The sequence below is a fragment of the Odocoileus virginianus genome, chromosome 30, assembly GCF_023699985.2.
Source record: "Odocoileus virginianus isolate 20LAN1187 ecotype Illinois chromosome 30, Ovbor_1.2, whole genome shotgun sequence".
NCBI classification, from domain to species: domain Eukaryota; kingdom Metazoa; phylum Chordata; class Mammalia; order Artiodactyla; family Cervidae; genus Odocoileus; species Odocoileus virginianus.
In genome coordinates this window covers 15,279,119-15,295,259 of record NC_069703.1, presented here as the reverse complement: position 1 = coordinate 15,295,259, position 16,141 = coordinate 15,279,119, and the positions used below count along the sequence as shown (strand labels likewise).

At 37.0% G+C, this 16,141-nt stretch overlaps 1 non-coding gene across 1 annotated transcript; it reads left to right on the top strand.

Annotated features, from left to right (window-relative positions):
- Positions 1 to 15,843: 15,843 nt before the first annotated feature.
- TRNAC-ACA (transfer RNA cysteine (anticodon ACA)) lies at positions 15,844 to 15,916 on the top strand. The gene has a single exon. It is a non-coding gene; the product is annotated as a tRNA-Cys (tRNA).
- The last annotated feature ends 225 nt before the right edge of the window (positions 15,917 to 16,141 follow it).

The window sequence follows — 16,141 nt, the reverse complement described above, 5'->3', positions numbered from 1 at the left end:
CTAGTCAATTTCTGTATTATTATTCTTTGATAATTTTAAAGTTATCGAATGTTTCTATTATCCTTATGGATGCATTCCTGAAAAAAAAAAATGAGTCCACATCTCAAAAAAAAAACTCCCTGTATGCACGTAACTGTGAACCAGTGGTTCAGCAGCAGAGATCCATTTTCAGAGGTATATTGCGATGTGTCTGCTATATACATACAATGACACAGATAAGGAGCTTAAAAAGAGAAAAGAAACGGTGAGGAAAATTCGTATTCATTGCAGATCACCTCTGTACCTGTAAGCTGAGTGCTGACTTCTCTAATGACCCATCCCTGCCAAGACTTTAAAGTGTCTGCTCTGCATAAGATGGGAGACAGATAAGGGGGTGTAGGCAGAGTCCAGAAGGAAACCGCAAGAGTTAGGATGGCTCCTAGAGTGAGAGAACAGAGAAGATGAGGACAGGAGGAACCTCAGTCATCTGAGGGTGGATGCCTTGTCCATTTTGGCTAATTATCATGAGCACAGTAATGGCCTATTGGCAGAAATAGGCAATTTGCAATTCTAATATTCAAAATTAAGTGACTTTTGCTCTCAAATTGGTTCCCATTTTATTTTTATTTTTTAATTTAATTAATTTATTTTAATTGGAGGTTAATTGCTTTACAATATTGTGGTGGCTTTTGCCATACATTGACATGAATCAGCCATGGGTGTACACGTGTTCCCCATCCTGAACCCCCCTCCCACATCCCTCCCCATCCCATCCCTCAGGATCATCCCAGTGTACCGGCCCTGAGCACCCTGTCTCATGCATCGAACCTGGTTCCTATTTTAAACTAACTTCTGCAACCAGCTCAGATTTTAAAATACAGAAGAGCACCACTTCCTTTAGTTAACCCCATAGTTTAGTTCTATTCTGGACAGAGTATAGGTTTTCTAGAACTATTTGATGAGATTGAATTGTCACATAGTTTTAGTTATTTAACCTCTGAGATGTTGATTTCTATAATGTGATCCCTGTTCATATCCCCATTGTTTCCAGATGAGCAAAGCCCAGTGTGGACTCCTGAGGAGAAAGTTTGTCTTCAGCATCCCCCAGGTCTAAGAGCTATGACACATTTGTTTACAACTCTAAGTGAAAGGAGGTGGGTAGTGGCTTGGGGTCATTTATTGAAATTCAAACTGCCTCGTTTTAAACCTGATGATATACCAGCCAACTAGGCCTAACTGATCTTCTGTGTGAAGTAGCTATAGATTTAAACATTTAAGAACAGGACAAAAGTGGGTCCCCACATCCACCACCATCAGACCTCCCGTTGGCATCCAGTCCTCTGGTTTTACACAGAGATGCTCTGAGAAAGCATCAATTTAGCAGAATCACATTTAATCTTTAAATGTTCCTAAATGTGTTTATTTTTTAAAAAACAGAAGTATTGTATGATTTTATCTAAAAAGAGAATACTTTAAAAAGAGAATTTGAGACTATTAAAAAAAAATTCAACTCAGCTCTCAGGAAGTAAAGTGAAGTTGCTCAGTCGTGTCTGACTCTTTGAGACCCCATGGACTGTAGCCTACAAGGCTCCTCTGTCCATGGAATTTTCCAGGCAAGAGTATTGGAGTGGGTTGCCATTTCCTTCTCTAGGGGATCTTCCCAGCCCAGGGAATGAACCTGGGTCTCCTGCATTGCAGGCAGACGCTTTACCATCTCAGCCACCAGAGAAGCCTTCAAGTGACCTCTAATTCCATTTTTCTAAGATCTTAAACTATGTCTGTGCATGTGTGTGTATGTAAAGGTTATAGGGAATATAAATGTATATATGAGTATAATATACTCATATGTACCTATGCCTTTAAATATCTACATACATACACACGTCATATAATTGTAATAAACTTCCAAATACAAACCAGTTTAAAATATTTAAATATGGTCAAGCATGTAGATTGAGTTAGCTTGTTCTTATTTTTGAAACTGGCAGAGCTTCAAAATCTTGAAGTTGAAAATAATTATTTTTGTTGCAGTTGTGGAACATATGCAATTAGCATGGTTTTAGGGACATACGTGATGGTGAGAACAATTGAAGTCATTAAACTTCAGTGAATTTATTAAAGTGTTTACATATCAGGGTGATTTTGTTTTGAACTGAATTCAGGTATCTCTCTAGAGATGGCATCAGTAATCCATCTGAATTTTCCATTACTGCTAACACTGAAAAAAAGTAAGAAAAAGGTAATTAAAATTATAATTAAACCAACACTGAGAAATAACTTGAGACAGAAGAAGTTTATAAGTTCTGCAAAAGTTTCCTTTTTAGAGATGCTTTCAGATTTTTCAAAAGATAAAGTAATGTTGGTTGGATATTGAGTATTTCTTCATGATGATCAAGTATTCCCTGTTTACTTCCTTTAGACATTTCTACTGTCATCAAATTGGACAAGCAAGTTTGAATTTTTTCTAGACTTCCACATTATATCAAATTTAAAATGCTGTAGAGCAGGATTAGAAGTGAAATTCTTTTTATGGAGCAAAATATTAATATTGCAAGTTATACATATATATATACACATATATATATATATTTCTGTATTCATGAATACATGGGAAATAAAGTATTAGCATTTAATTCAGTTCAGTTCAGTCACTCAGTCATGTCCAACTCTTTGTGACCCCATGGACTGCAGCACGCTAGCATTCCCTGTCCATCACCTACTCCCAGAGCTTGCTCAAATTCATGTCCATCAAGCTGGTGATGCCATCCAGCGTCTCATCCTCTATCATCGCCTTTTCCTCCTGCCTTCAATCTTTCACAGCATCAGGGTCTTTTCAAGTGAGTCAGTTCTTTGCATCAGGTAGTCAAAGTACTGGATCTTGAGTTTCGGTCTCAGTTCTTCCAATGAATATTCAGGACTGATCTCCTTTAGGATTGACTGGCTGGATCTCCTTGCAGTCTAAGGGACTCTTAAGAGTCTTCTCCAACACCACAGCTCAAAAATATCAATTCTTCAGCTCTAAGCTTTCTATATGGTCCAAATCTCACATCCATACATGACTACTGGAAAAACCATAGTTTTGATTAGACAAATCTTTGTCAGCAAAGTAATGTCTCTGCTTTTTTAATATGCTGTCTAGGATGGTCATAGCTTTTCTTCCAAGGAACAAACATCTTTTAATTTCATGGGTGCAGTCACCATCTGCAGTGATTTTGGAGCCCAAGAATATAAAGTCTGTCACTGTTTCCCTTGTTTCCAGATCTATTTGCCTTGAAGTGATGGGACTGGATGCCATGATCTTAGATTTTTGAATGTTGAGTTTTAAATCAGCTTTTTCACTCTCCCAATATTCCAGCAAATTTTGAAAACTCAGCAGTGGCTATAGGATTGGAAAGGTCAGTTTTCATTCTAATCCCAAAGAAAGGCAATGCCAAAGAAAGTTCAAACTACCACACATTTGCACTCATCTCACAAGCTAGCAAAGCAATGCTCAAAGTTTTCCAGGCTAGGCTTCAACAGTATGTGAACTGAGAATTCCAGATATTCAATCTGGATTTAGAAAAGGTAGAGAAACCAGAAATCAAATTGCCAACATCCATTGAATCATACAAAAAGCAAGAGAATTCCAGAAAAACATCTGCTTTATTGACTACACCAAAGCTTTTGACTATGTGCATCACAATATACTGTAGAAAATTCATAAAGATATGGGAATACCAGATAAATCTTACCTGCCTCCTAAGAAATCTGTATGCAGGTCAAGAAGCAACAGTTAGAACCAGACATGAAACAACGGACTGGTTCCAAATTGGGAAAGGAGTACAAGGCCGTATATTGTCACCCTGCTTATTTAACTTATGCAGAGTATATCATGTGAAATGCCAGGCTGGATGAAGCACAAGCTGGAATCAAGATTGCTGGGAGAAATATCAATAACCTCAGATATGTAGAAAGTGAAGAGGAACTAAACAGTTTCTTGATGAAAGTGAAAGAGGGGAGTGAAAATAGCTAGCTTAAAACTCAACATTTAGTTAACAGTAGTTAGTCTTAGGATAGAGTTTTGTGGGAGGTGATGGAAAACTTACCAATTTCATGTTCTATGATTTAGTTCTATGAATTTTTTGACCATATACTTTATTCTTTCTATTTAAAACAAGGACTCTAGGCCCTTTTTTATTTTCATCTTTACAAGATTTCATCTAAGATAGAAAAGAATGGGTTATAGTACTGTTCACAAAGATTCCTCTTTAAATAAATTTAAGTCCTTTCCTAATTCTTTTGACTTACAGTCATGTCTCCCTTAATCTCATTGTAACAGGGAGTTATATTTAGAGAATTTGAAACCTCTTGCTAGGTGGACTATGAAAATGATTTGGGAAGGGGAACTTTGAAAAGACAGAGTGTTGACTGACCTAGGAAGGTAGAATGAAGGGATGAAGAGAAAAAAAATGCTTCTGTCTGGAGTAACGTGAAATGTTCTTCCTCCCCACAACACGAAATGCTAAAGATGTGTGACAGGTAAATTGATGTTTCTGAGATAGATGAGGGTTGAAGGTACAGTTTTCTTAGGTGGTTGCAATAGCATTCTCTAGTGGAAGCTAGAGAGATGGACAGGGAAAGCAAGACATTTAGCAAAGGTCCCTCCAAAGACAGGAAATTCAGACAATTTTAAAAAAGGAAATGTGTCTGGTTAAGCATGGTGTAGTAAATACTGGGGTCTCTACTGTTTCTCAAGACAGCAATAAAATGCTAGCAAATGGAGGGCGGAAAAGTAGAAATTCTTCAAAATGAGGAGATAAGATCAGACAGGAGGTGGAAACTGATTTTTGGATGCCAGAAAGTGAATGAAAGTTTGCAGAGGAGGAAGCTGACTGCAAGGACTCCTGTAGGAGATGAGTCTGTTTTTGACTCAGAATCCCAAAAGGTCTCAATAATCAGAGGCACCATTTAACACTGACATCCCATGTGAGGTATGGGATGGAAAACAGGGGGTTGCTTGTCTGTCTGGATAAAGAGAGCATGATATCCTGCTGATCTGGGCAACTGTAGGAGCCTGGGGAACACTGCATCATACCAGAACCCGGGCCTCATGCCCAGAAATCCTGATTTAGGTTAGTCTGGATGGCACCCAGGTATGTAGATTTTGAAAAATCTCTTAAGATGAATCTGACATGCAGCCAGGAGTGAACACCGCGACTCACATACAAATTGACCATTGTTCCAGAAGGAAACAGGCTGTATTTTTGTGACTTTACCCCCAGGTTTCCCATCTAATAGGAATGAGCTAGAATGAGAAGTGGTTCATTCTCTCTGGGGTTTCTTTCCTTTGACCATCCAGCCTCAAATCCTGCCTGTTGGAGGCAGTATGACTTACTCTTAGTTCATTGTGATACTGCGTCTCTAAGTAGTACAATCAGAACCCCAGCAGGAGAAAACTTTGTAGGTCAGAAATTGTTTATAGACTAAGAAGAAAAAAAAAAAAAGCATAATCTTCATGCACCACTGAATTACCATCTTGAATATATCTTTTCTCTTGTTTACACATGCCTCTGTGCTCCTTGGGAAAAACAAAAGAAAGAAACAATGCCAGTGGTCAAGGAATCTGATGCCCTTTGGTGCTGTTTTTCTCTCCCAGATCACTGCCTTTAAAATTGAGAATGCAGGGTTTTCATGAGTCTTCATGTCATTATGTTTTCAAACCAGGAGAGCAATTTTGATATGAAACAATATTGCTCTGAAAATAGAGCGCTGTCCCTCAGAATGAAGGCAAATGAGAATTTAGAACCCTTGCAGGTTGTACTGTCAATACTAATTTGAGTGCTAAAGTTCCATTTGCAAACCTAAGTAAACAGGAATGTAGACAGTTTCAACAAGCTGAAATTGTGATATCGCCCAAAGGAACATGCTGATCAGGGAGAGCTCAGCATGCATTTGAATCAGAAGCATCTGCAGAAACTTTAACTCTGCTTCCTGCCATCAGGGCTGGATGGACACAAAGGAGGTTGAACCCAGAACACCTGGGGTGGAGGGCGGAGCGCCATACACTAGGCGTTCTGACAGCTTCTCCAGATTTTTGTAGCATGTAGGGGCCGATGCTAGATAGTGACTGCATCCGATTCTGGTGCAGCTGTCCATCATAGTGGCACTGGCAAAATCCAGTTCCTGAACTCATCAACAGCAACAAATATTTTTTGCACGTTTGGTGAGCAGGTTGGTAGCAAGACTGAATTTGCACTAAACTTGACCATAAAAGGCTGTTCAATGTAGACAATAAACATAAAGGTTGGATGCCCGAGACAAGTGCTTGGGGCTGGTGCACTGGGAAGACCCAGAGGGATGGGGTAGGGAGAGAGGTGGGAGGGGGGATTGGGATGGGGAATACATGTAAATCCATGGCTGATTCATGTCAATGTATGGCAAAAACCACTACAATATTGTAAAGTAATTAGCCTCCAACCAATAAAAATAAATGGAAAAAAAAATAAAATAAACATAGAGGCACACAACAGAATTCTTTGCAAGAGAAATAGCAAATAGCTGCTAATATAATAATAATAATAAAAGCCTCAGAGTCACAGGGGTCTTCTGTGTTTGAAGGAAAATTTATTGAGGGCACTAAAAGGAAGATTTCCTCTTGATAGGAGGATTTTGGCTCTATGTAAATCCATTAGAATTCTCTCAGCTAGCCAGGGCTCTCTGCTTGAGTAGAGAGCCCAAGGTGGCAAAAGTGGGTATTGTTTGGACTCATAAAGTTTCCGTTTTTCTAGAAGCCACTTGAGGATGGTTACTAAGGCAGGGCAGAGATTTGGAGGGAACAGATGTGCTTTTCTACATGGACAAAGTTTGGCTTCAGGGGATGCTGTAGATTGTTTCAACAAGCACTGATTCAGGATGGCTAAGATGAAAAGTGAGATTCAAATTAAGTATCCAAACTCCCTGTGAGCAATGGAGGTGAAGCTGTCATACACATACAGGCAAGAATTAAATAAAAATCCTCTTCTCTCCTAAGGAGCCTCAAGTCTCTTAGTTTGTGTCCAGAGCTGTATGGAATACACAATAATCTTTCCTACTAACTAAAAATGGCATATCAATGTTAGACCATACTTGCTAGGAAGAAAAGAAAGTCTACCTAGGTGAATATTTTTTTGTCATATCTAGATCATCAATGATGAATTGAAACAGAAAGAAAGAATCATCTTCCTAAGAGTAGAAATAAGATTTAAAAGTATGAATGAAAACTAGATCCAGAATAATCTAGTTTTGGAAAACTAAACTGAACTGAATTAGTTTTCAAAATCTCTTTATGTGGAGTGTGTGTGTGTGTGTGTGTGTGTGTGTGTGTGTGTATTCCTTTGCATACGAGTACATTTTCTTTATGCTCATTGTACATAAACAGTCAAATTAGAGGACCTGGAATGCAGGGCAGAGACCAACACAAGCAATTGAAAAGGCATCCTTCTGGGCAAATCAGTTAAAATGTGCTTCCTCTCCAAGCTGTCTACAGCTCAGCTAACAGCCTCATGAATTGATGATTTCAACTGTCAACCCTCACCCCGTCTCCAACTCCACCCCACTGCCACTGCTATACACTTTTGTATTGGGCATAACCTGCATAATATTACTGGTTTACCATCTTCTGGAGCAAAATGCACCATTTATATCTTCTTTAAATTGCCTTATGGGGGAAAAAAAAAAACACTGCTTGATAAATTGTCCTACTCCAAAGGGGTGACATAGTTAAATAAGGGCATAAACCAGAGATTCTAAACCTAAAACTCCAAGTGCCCTTGGAAATACAATGTCTTATGCATGAGTAGATCTGCATTTTTCTAAGGACAGAGGGTTTGCAAATGTGTCAGTGATCCCAAAATTTAAGCCTTAAGCCAAAGAGTAGTGGAATTAATAATTTAGAAGTGCTCACAAAAGAATAGTTTTTTTTAAAAAGTGCCCCCTGTATTATCCAAATGAACTTGCACATTAAGGTCTGATTTTACCAAACTTGCTTGAAACAAAATTCTCGTAATTTTAGGGGATGATTTCAAATGATGAGTTTTAATAAGTTGTTTATAGTCTAAAATTCTTATCTCAAAAGCCAAATGAAGCTATCTGCCTCTTGTAATTAAACATGTCTTTTTCTTTCATTTATTTTTCATGGGATATTTCATTATTTCAAGGCTCTCATTTCTGTTTAGCATAGTGACTTGCACTTTGAAAAATATGCTTAGTGATTGAAAAGTTCAGTTCATTTAAGTGATTTTGTATATTTTCCCTCCTGTCATATGAGAATTACAGAACTGGAGGACCCCAAAATCCCTTGCTACTTTTCTCCTTTATGCAAGATTATATTACACTTGGCTGGATTTTCTTTTTTTCCCTTTAAAGTTAAATCACTTAAAGAATTTCTTTCTGTTTTTATGCCATAGAAACCTAAGAAATATATTCAATAAAATAATGTATTATTAATAAATTAACTATTTGTTCACATGATATTCACCATATCAGCTTTATTGTTTTAAAATGATTTTGTTTTTCTTTATTGCCATAAGACATCATTACTTTTAGTTTCACAGTTTCAATTTTGTTATCTTCCTAAAAGGGTATGTGCTAAAATTAAACTTTTGCCTTTACAATACCATCTTTTTTTACTTGTTTAACATGCTTTTCTTCACGAATAAGACAATCAGTTTCATAAATATCTCTATATAAAACAGAAAATGCCATTTTATTGAATTTGATGAAACTGATATACATATTTCCCTAGTCTCCTTTGACTAATGAGCAAAAATGAGTTTTATTCTTTAGCCTCAAAATAACAAGCAGTTTGGTTTATGTAAATATTATCTTCTATTCATATACTTACATTTTCCAGAAATAATTAACAAATATACTTTGTAGATTTTCCATAATTCATTGTCTGAAGATGTTAAAAAAAAATGAAAAGGGATAATAAAGAGCATCCAATGAAGAAAGTGCATCCAATGATACACACAACACTCACTGCTTGCTTTAAAATTTATTTCAGGTTTCTGGACACAATTCCAATGTGTGCAGGTATGGAAGTTTCCTTACTCTAACAAGCAATGCTTGGGACCAACAGGCTATCTGAAAATTTAATTCAATTCTGACACTATCTACCTGGGAATGGCATCAGATTCCATAAGTAAAGGCCTCATTCCTACAAGACCACCCTTCATTTTAGAACCAATCATAAACCCAGGTTATTACATGTGCTTCTGACAGGCTGGCTACAAACTATAGGTTCTGATTAATGACTGTCCAACTCAAATGCTAATCACAAGATCGGATTGTCAGCTATATTTCTGATCAGCTGGCTGTAAACTAGAGACTCCTATAACCTCCTCTTTGTGTTTGATTGATGTGTTAAAATGGCTCACAGAACTCAGGAAACCCGTTTACTCACTAGATTATCAATGTTTTTTTGTTAAAGAATGTAACTCAAGAATAGTCATACAGAAGAGATGCTGAAGGCAAAGTGGTGAGGCCCATGCCTGCCTGAGGCACCTTTCTCCCTACATCTCCATGTGTTCACACCCTGGCAGCTCTCTGGACCCTCTTCTTTTTGGTTTTTTTATGGAGGCTTTGTTACATAATTAAAATTAATGAAATCATTGACTGTTGACCACTGATGATTGATTCAACTTCTGACTCGTCTTTCCTCCCTGGATGTCAGGGGATGGGATTGAAATTTCCAACCTTCTAATCACATAGCTGGTTCCTCTGGTGACCAATGGCCATCCTCACTTGATTAAAGTGTAAGTCACTCAGTTGTGTCCAACTCTTTGGGCCCCCGTGGACTGTAGCCCACAAGCCTCCTCTGTCCATGGGATTCTCCAGGCAAGAATACTGGATTGTGTTGCCATTTCCTTCTCCAGGGTATCTTCCTGACCCAGGGATTGAACCCAGGTCTCCTGCATTGCAGACAGATGCTTTAACCTCTGAGCCACCAAGGAAGCTCTACTTGATCTAAGGGCAGCCCAAAAGTCACTTCATTAACATTACAAAAGACACCTTTATCACTCTCACCACATAGGAAATTCCAAGAGCTATAGCAGCTCTGTGCCAGAAACTGGAGTGAAGGACAAATATAATATTTCTTATTACAAATTAAAATACCACAGAAGATTTCTGATGATCTCTCTTTTCCCCAATTCTGCTGAAGATTAGAATTCTGATTTTCTGAAAAAATTCTCTCCTTTCTCCCTTTCACTCAGTTCATTTATTTTATAGTATAAAGATGACATGCTTAATGTGTATAAGTGTAATTATACACTTCTCTTTCAAAGTGTATAATTTAAGTAATGTGGTTACATAAAATTGCTAGAAACCTTTAGTGACAGAACTGGGCATTGATATTTTTATAAAACTGAGCATTGTTTGGCTTACCCAATTTCCTTCACTTTTTCTCTATTCAGAAATTATTAACATTCTCTTAGAAATGAACCCTCTCACTAGTGCTTGAGTTGGAATCCTAAGCAGAGACCAGCATATTCGGTGAAGATAGCTAGGAGTATGGCAGGTAGGATATGGTAACTGTGTTCAAAGTGAGAAAACAAGGCTGGTATCGTGTATGACACAGAGAAAATATCCTGGTTTGGGGTTACCTGAATTTAGGACCTGAATTCAAGTTTATTTGGTCTCTGCTGCATGCATTTTGGCCAGATATTTTTTGACTTTCACTATCAGTATTTCTCTCAAATAAAGTAATCCTCAGGGATAAGCTTAGAATAGTATCATTTTGAGATTTCAGTGTTTCTTCTTTTTAAATTACAGTAGAAAGAAGTCATATTCTTATCTGTTTCTTTGGATTGTCCATTGTGAACAGTACCAGAGTATTTAAAAATAGTCAATAATTTTTGATGAACATAATTATGTATTACTCCAAAAGTCAAGACTTATATATTAATCATCATTTCATTGTTTCTTATTTACTTTTTTTAAATTCAAAAACATTTCACTATTTTCAAAATAATGTTTTTGTCCTTAGAGAAGTCAGACAGTTTCTAGTCATTTTATAAGGATAGAATGTAAGCAGAACTTGTTAATCATAAAAGTCATTAGATTGATTTATATTTTAGTTGGTTAGTGACTTCATGCCATCTCACACAATAATGTTCTACAGTTGTTTTTTTAAGAAAGAAAAAAATTATTTTTATTTTATAATGTTCAGTTAAAAGGTAAAGCACATAAAAACTATAAAACTTAGATAAAGGAATCAACAATGAAAGAATTAATAGTCACTTTTCTGGTAAGTTTGATAAATCATGTGGTCTCCAAAATTTAAAATAAATGATTTTAAATTATTTTCAAAGAAAAATTCCTTTTATTTGAAACAATTATATCTGCTATGATAGAGTCTTTACACTAATAATTTTAGTGATTTTTTTTGCTATTAGGAGAAGCAATTTAATATATGAAGTCACTTACTTAGGAGAACACAGTTCAGAATTTTCTCTTGGGCAACATGTTTTTGACAATATTCTGTAAAGGATAATTATAGAGCAAATCATCCTCGCACACTTTATTAAAAACACATTTCTGATGCTCTAGATACTTGACCATGGATTTCTCCTAAGAACTCTATTTTCTCATATTCCTTTTTTTTTTTTTTTGCCTCTTCCATGGGTGCCTGTTACATTTCTAGGAAATATTGATCATCCTTAGTAAAATAAGTTTCCCAGCAGTTACAAATGACTAAATGACTTGTGGATGTGGTGAAAGAAAGATCATTGACCTTAAATCCAATAATCCCATATGTTCAGACAGAAACCTTTATGAATCCCATTTATTTATATGTTTCTATTAAGTTGCTTAGCTCACAGGACTGGAGATACTGGTTTATTATTACAGCAACATTTTTGAAGCCAATTACCAAAACACCAACAGCAGTTTCACTTAGGCCTGTATTTATATAAGAACACTATCCTATTAAAACAATTGGTTCCTTCAAATTTCATTGAAACCTTGCTTCTTTGCTATTTCCATCCACATGGTAAGTAATGTTTCCTAAAGCTTTGTTTTACTCTTATTTAAATTACATTCCTTTTTAAATTCAATATCTGTTTTTCAATATGAAACCATAAAGGATGTTCTTAGAAACTGTACCATAAACTGAAACCATCTTAACAATAATGTCCTAATAGCATTTAAGTTGATTAATTGATAGAAGTAGTTTCTGTCCTAAAATTAAATATTATATACATAATATTTCATATAATATATTTAACAATTGGTTAATATTTAATAAAAATTAAACATTATATATCTCACTTGCCTAATTATCTCTTTATAATCCAACACTTTAGTGTTTGTGGTGAATATATTTCAACAAGAAAAACTGTTACCAAAACCATACAGCTACCAAAAAGATGGACTAAATAGTGAGTTATTCCTCTAGAGACTCAAGTGAATGGCAAATTAGAGACATGGTCAGAAAATAAATGGTACTCACTGGGCCCTACTTGTTCATTAGTCATCTTGCCAATGAAGTCCAGCTGCAGTGTTCTTGAGGTGATGGAACATGACCCCTGGGGTATGTCAGCCATTACAGGGCGAAGGAAGATTTCAACCCCAATAATTGATAGTCTGGGATCTCTCCCTGTATTTTCGCTTTCTTTTATGCTCCCAGTCTTTTCAGATTTAACACCCAGGTTAAACGCTTTGTCTTAAAATGGATGCTTTGCTTATTTCTTCATTGTCTTTCTTTTGCTGCTGTAATTCTTCACTTATGGGGAAATAAAGCCTACACAGTCACACCTCTGTGAAGCCCTGACAAGTTATGTCCGTTCACATGCAAATCTCAACTGAACCACAAAGAAGCACAGACTTGGAGCAAAGATGCATCTTGTTGCAATCAGCTGTTTTTCAGAAAAGGATTGTATTTACTTGAGTAATAAAGGTTTATATGCCCATATTGAAAAGTGAATAGAACAATTGCAAGTGAAATATCTCAACCACCATGTAAATGTGCAGAATTAAAAAAAATATAATTATAAATGCAGACAGCTCTGCTTAAATGTACTGTCAAAATAAAAGGCAATACCATTGCATTAAAAAAGGATAGGTTATATATTAATATTACAAATATATAACATATATTGGCATATGTAGGATTTCAGGCATACAAATTATTTATAGCAAAATTATTTTGACTTGAATATCAACTAACTAGCCCTTTAAGAAGGGATGCTGCCGAGTGAAGTTCCCAGCCTGGTGTCAGCAAGTATTTGGCAGGATCAGTCCTTAGTTCTGAGCTAATGGCAGACATGGCTAATCAATCATGGCATTCTTTCTTGCTGAGTCCAGATTTAGCCTTAGGTATCATCACAAGCGCCAAATCCATTATTTTCGATAATAGCTGCCTGAAAGATTGTGCTGCAAAAGATTGTATTTGCAATCCTAGTTTAGGGCAGCTCTTCTGTGTTACAACAGTTGAAGATTACTGATATGAAACAAAATAGCTCATAGCATATAAAAAAATGTCAATTTAAGTATCTTGACCATTTAAAGGAAAGCAACTTACACATGCCTACTGATCAGTAATAGATTCCAAAGTTCCAACTACTAATAGTAATAGGATAAAAAAACTTTTCTCCCTTGTCATCACCTACTTCTCTTGCCTTTTTTTCCCCACAGTCAAGCCTTCCAAAACAACTTTCTTATATTTAGTATCTACATCTGCTCACCCCAACCCCTTAATTTTCTCCCATTTGGCTTTCATTCTTACTGATCCACTTAATTTTTCTCATTTAGTCTAAAAATCACTTCTATGTAATTCAATTCAATGGACAATTTTTAATCTTTATTTTATTTTCAAACCACCTCTGTACTTCTGCAAACTTGTCCATGATCAGTGTCTCCATAGTGTCAGCAAACAGTACTGAATCTCTCCTGGGGTCCTAATTTATTTTTCCAAGTACCTATTTGGCATTCCTACTTGGTTCACAAGTTGTTGTTTAGTTGCTAAGTCATGTCTGTTTTGTAACCTCATGGACTATAGCCCACCAGGCTCCTCTGTCCATGGAATTCTCCAGGCAAGAATACTGGAGTGGGTTGCCATTTCCTTCTTCAGGAGATCTTCTAGATTCAGATCAGACCTGTCTCTCCTGCACTAGCAGATGGATTCTTAACCACTAAGCCACCAGGGAAGACCCTTGTGGTTTGAGGTTCACAAGTACATCAAACTAATTAAATCAAAACTGAATGTTCTGTCTTCCTTATGGAACTCCTGCTGTTTCTTCAGTGTATTCTATCTCAACAAATGGCCCTGCCCTCCTTCCTGTGACTCAGGCCAGAAATGACTTATTTCTTCTCCTCACCTTTCACCATCCTTTTACCCTTTATTGTCCGTCATATCTTCTTAGTATTTTTCAAATAGTCCATTTCTCTCAATTCTCATGACTACTAGTTGAATTAGCCTTCCTATTTCTACTTTTATCCACTCAAGCCATTCTTCGTATTGCTGCCAAAGTGTTGCAAAACTCTTGATCTACATTATTATTTAAAACCTATTGACTTCCCTGGTCACCCAGTGGTTAAGAATCTGCCTGCCAATGCAAGGAACATGGGTTCAGTTCCGGGTTTGGGAAGATCCCATATGCCAAGGGGTAACTAAGTCCATGTACCACAACTACTGAAGCCCATATGCCCTAGAGCCCGTGCTCGGCCATAAGAGAAGCCATTGAAATGAGAAGCCTGTGCACTGCAACTAGAGTGTATCTCCAGCTCGCTGCAACTAGACAAGGCCTGAATGCAGCAACAAAGACCAAGTGAGGCCAAAATATAAAATAATTTTTTTTTTAGTTTTTTTCTTTTTTTAAACTAATAATTTTCCCTTGTCATTTATATCAGATCCAAAATCCTGACAGGATTCTCCCTAGCTGGATCCTCTCCAGGTCTTTGGCCGTACTGTTCAGTCCATCTCTTTCCACTGTTTATATCAATCTTGTCTCTTTCCAATAATGGGGCTTCATTGTCTTGCCTGAGGACTTTCGGGTTCATTTTATTTCTTTATGTGGGGATTTCCTTCACCCTTCCATTGCTTAGGCAACTCTTACTCATCTTTCAGGAGCCAGATTATATGTTTCTTCTTCTCTTAATATCCAGGTTTAATTAGTTACTTCTGCTGTAGGTTACTAGAGCACTCCCTACCTGCTTTTTTGGAACAATTGCCGCACAGGTTCTTCCTCTTAACTTCGAAAAGGCAAATGTTTTTATGCGTCTCATCCGTGGCTATATTTTCAGTGTAGTTACCTCAGAAATATTTTGGAAATACTGGAATTCTGAGAATTTTATAGAGAAATTTAAAAATATATTTTGCCTTCTTAAGAATACTGCATTTGCTTTGGAGGAATTCTTTTCCGTAAGATGTAATCCAGTGAGACTATAAGTCAGGGATCTTGCCTTTCCCCTGGCTAAGGTTAGGGATGATGATTCCTTTCTGGAAAATAAATCTTGGGCAGAGAGGCAAAAAAAAAAAAAAGCAGAACATGAGTCTTTGTTTCTTTCTGTGGAGGTTCTAGAAATGCTCTTGATAGTCTGTGTCTCAGCTCCATGCTTTCCTGTCTCCAAGACTGCTTTCCCTGCTCTGATGTTAGTTTTTAGGACTCTATGTTTGTAATAAATTTCCTTTAAACAATTACCCAAAGTTATCTTATATTGCTTATAATGTGTGGTTAGTTGTTCAGTCATGGCCGACTCTTTGCAACCCCATGGACTGTAGCCCACTAGGCTCCTCTGTTCATGGGGATTCTCCAAGCAACAATACTGGAATGGGTTGCCATACCCTCCTCCAGGGAATTATCCCAACCCGGGGATTGAACCCAGGTCTTCTGCATTGCAGTGGCTTCCCTGGTGGCTCAGATGGTAAAAGCATCTGCCTACAATGCAGGAGACCCAGGTTCGATCCCTGGGTTGGGAAGATCCTCTGGAGAAGGAAACGGCAACTCACTCCAGTACTCTTGCCTGGAAAATCCCATGGACAGAGGAGCCGGGTGGGCTACAGTCCATGGGGTCGCAAAGAGTTGTACCTGCACTGCAGGTGGATTCTTCTATCATATGAGTCACCATGATATAAAAAATCCTAATTGATCATTTTTACTTCTTTCATTTTTTGCTTTTTTTTTTAACATGTCAAAAATATATC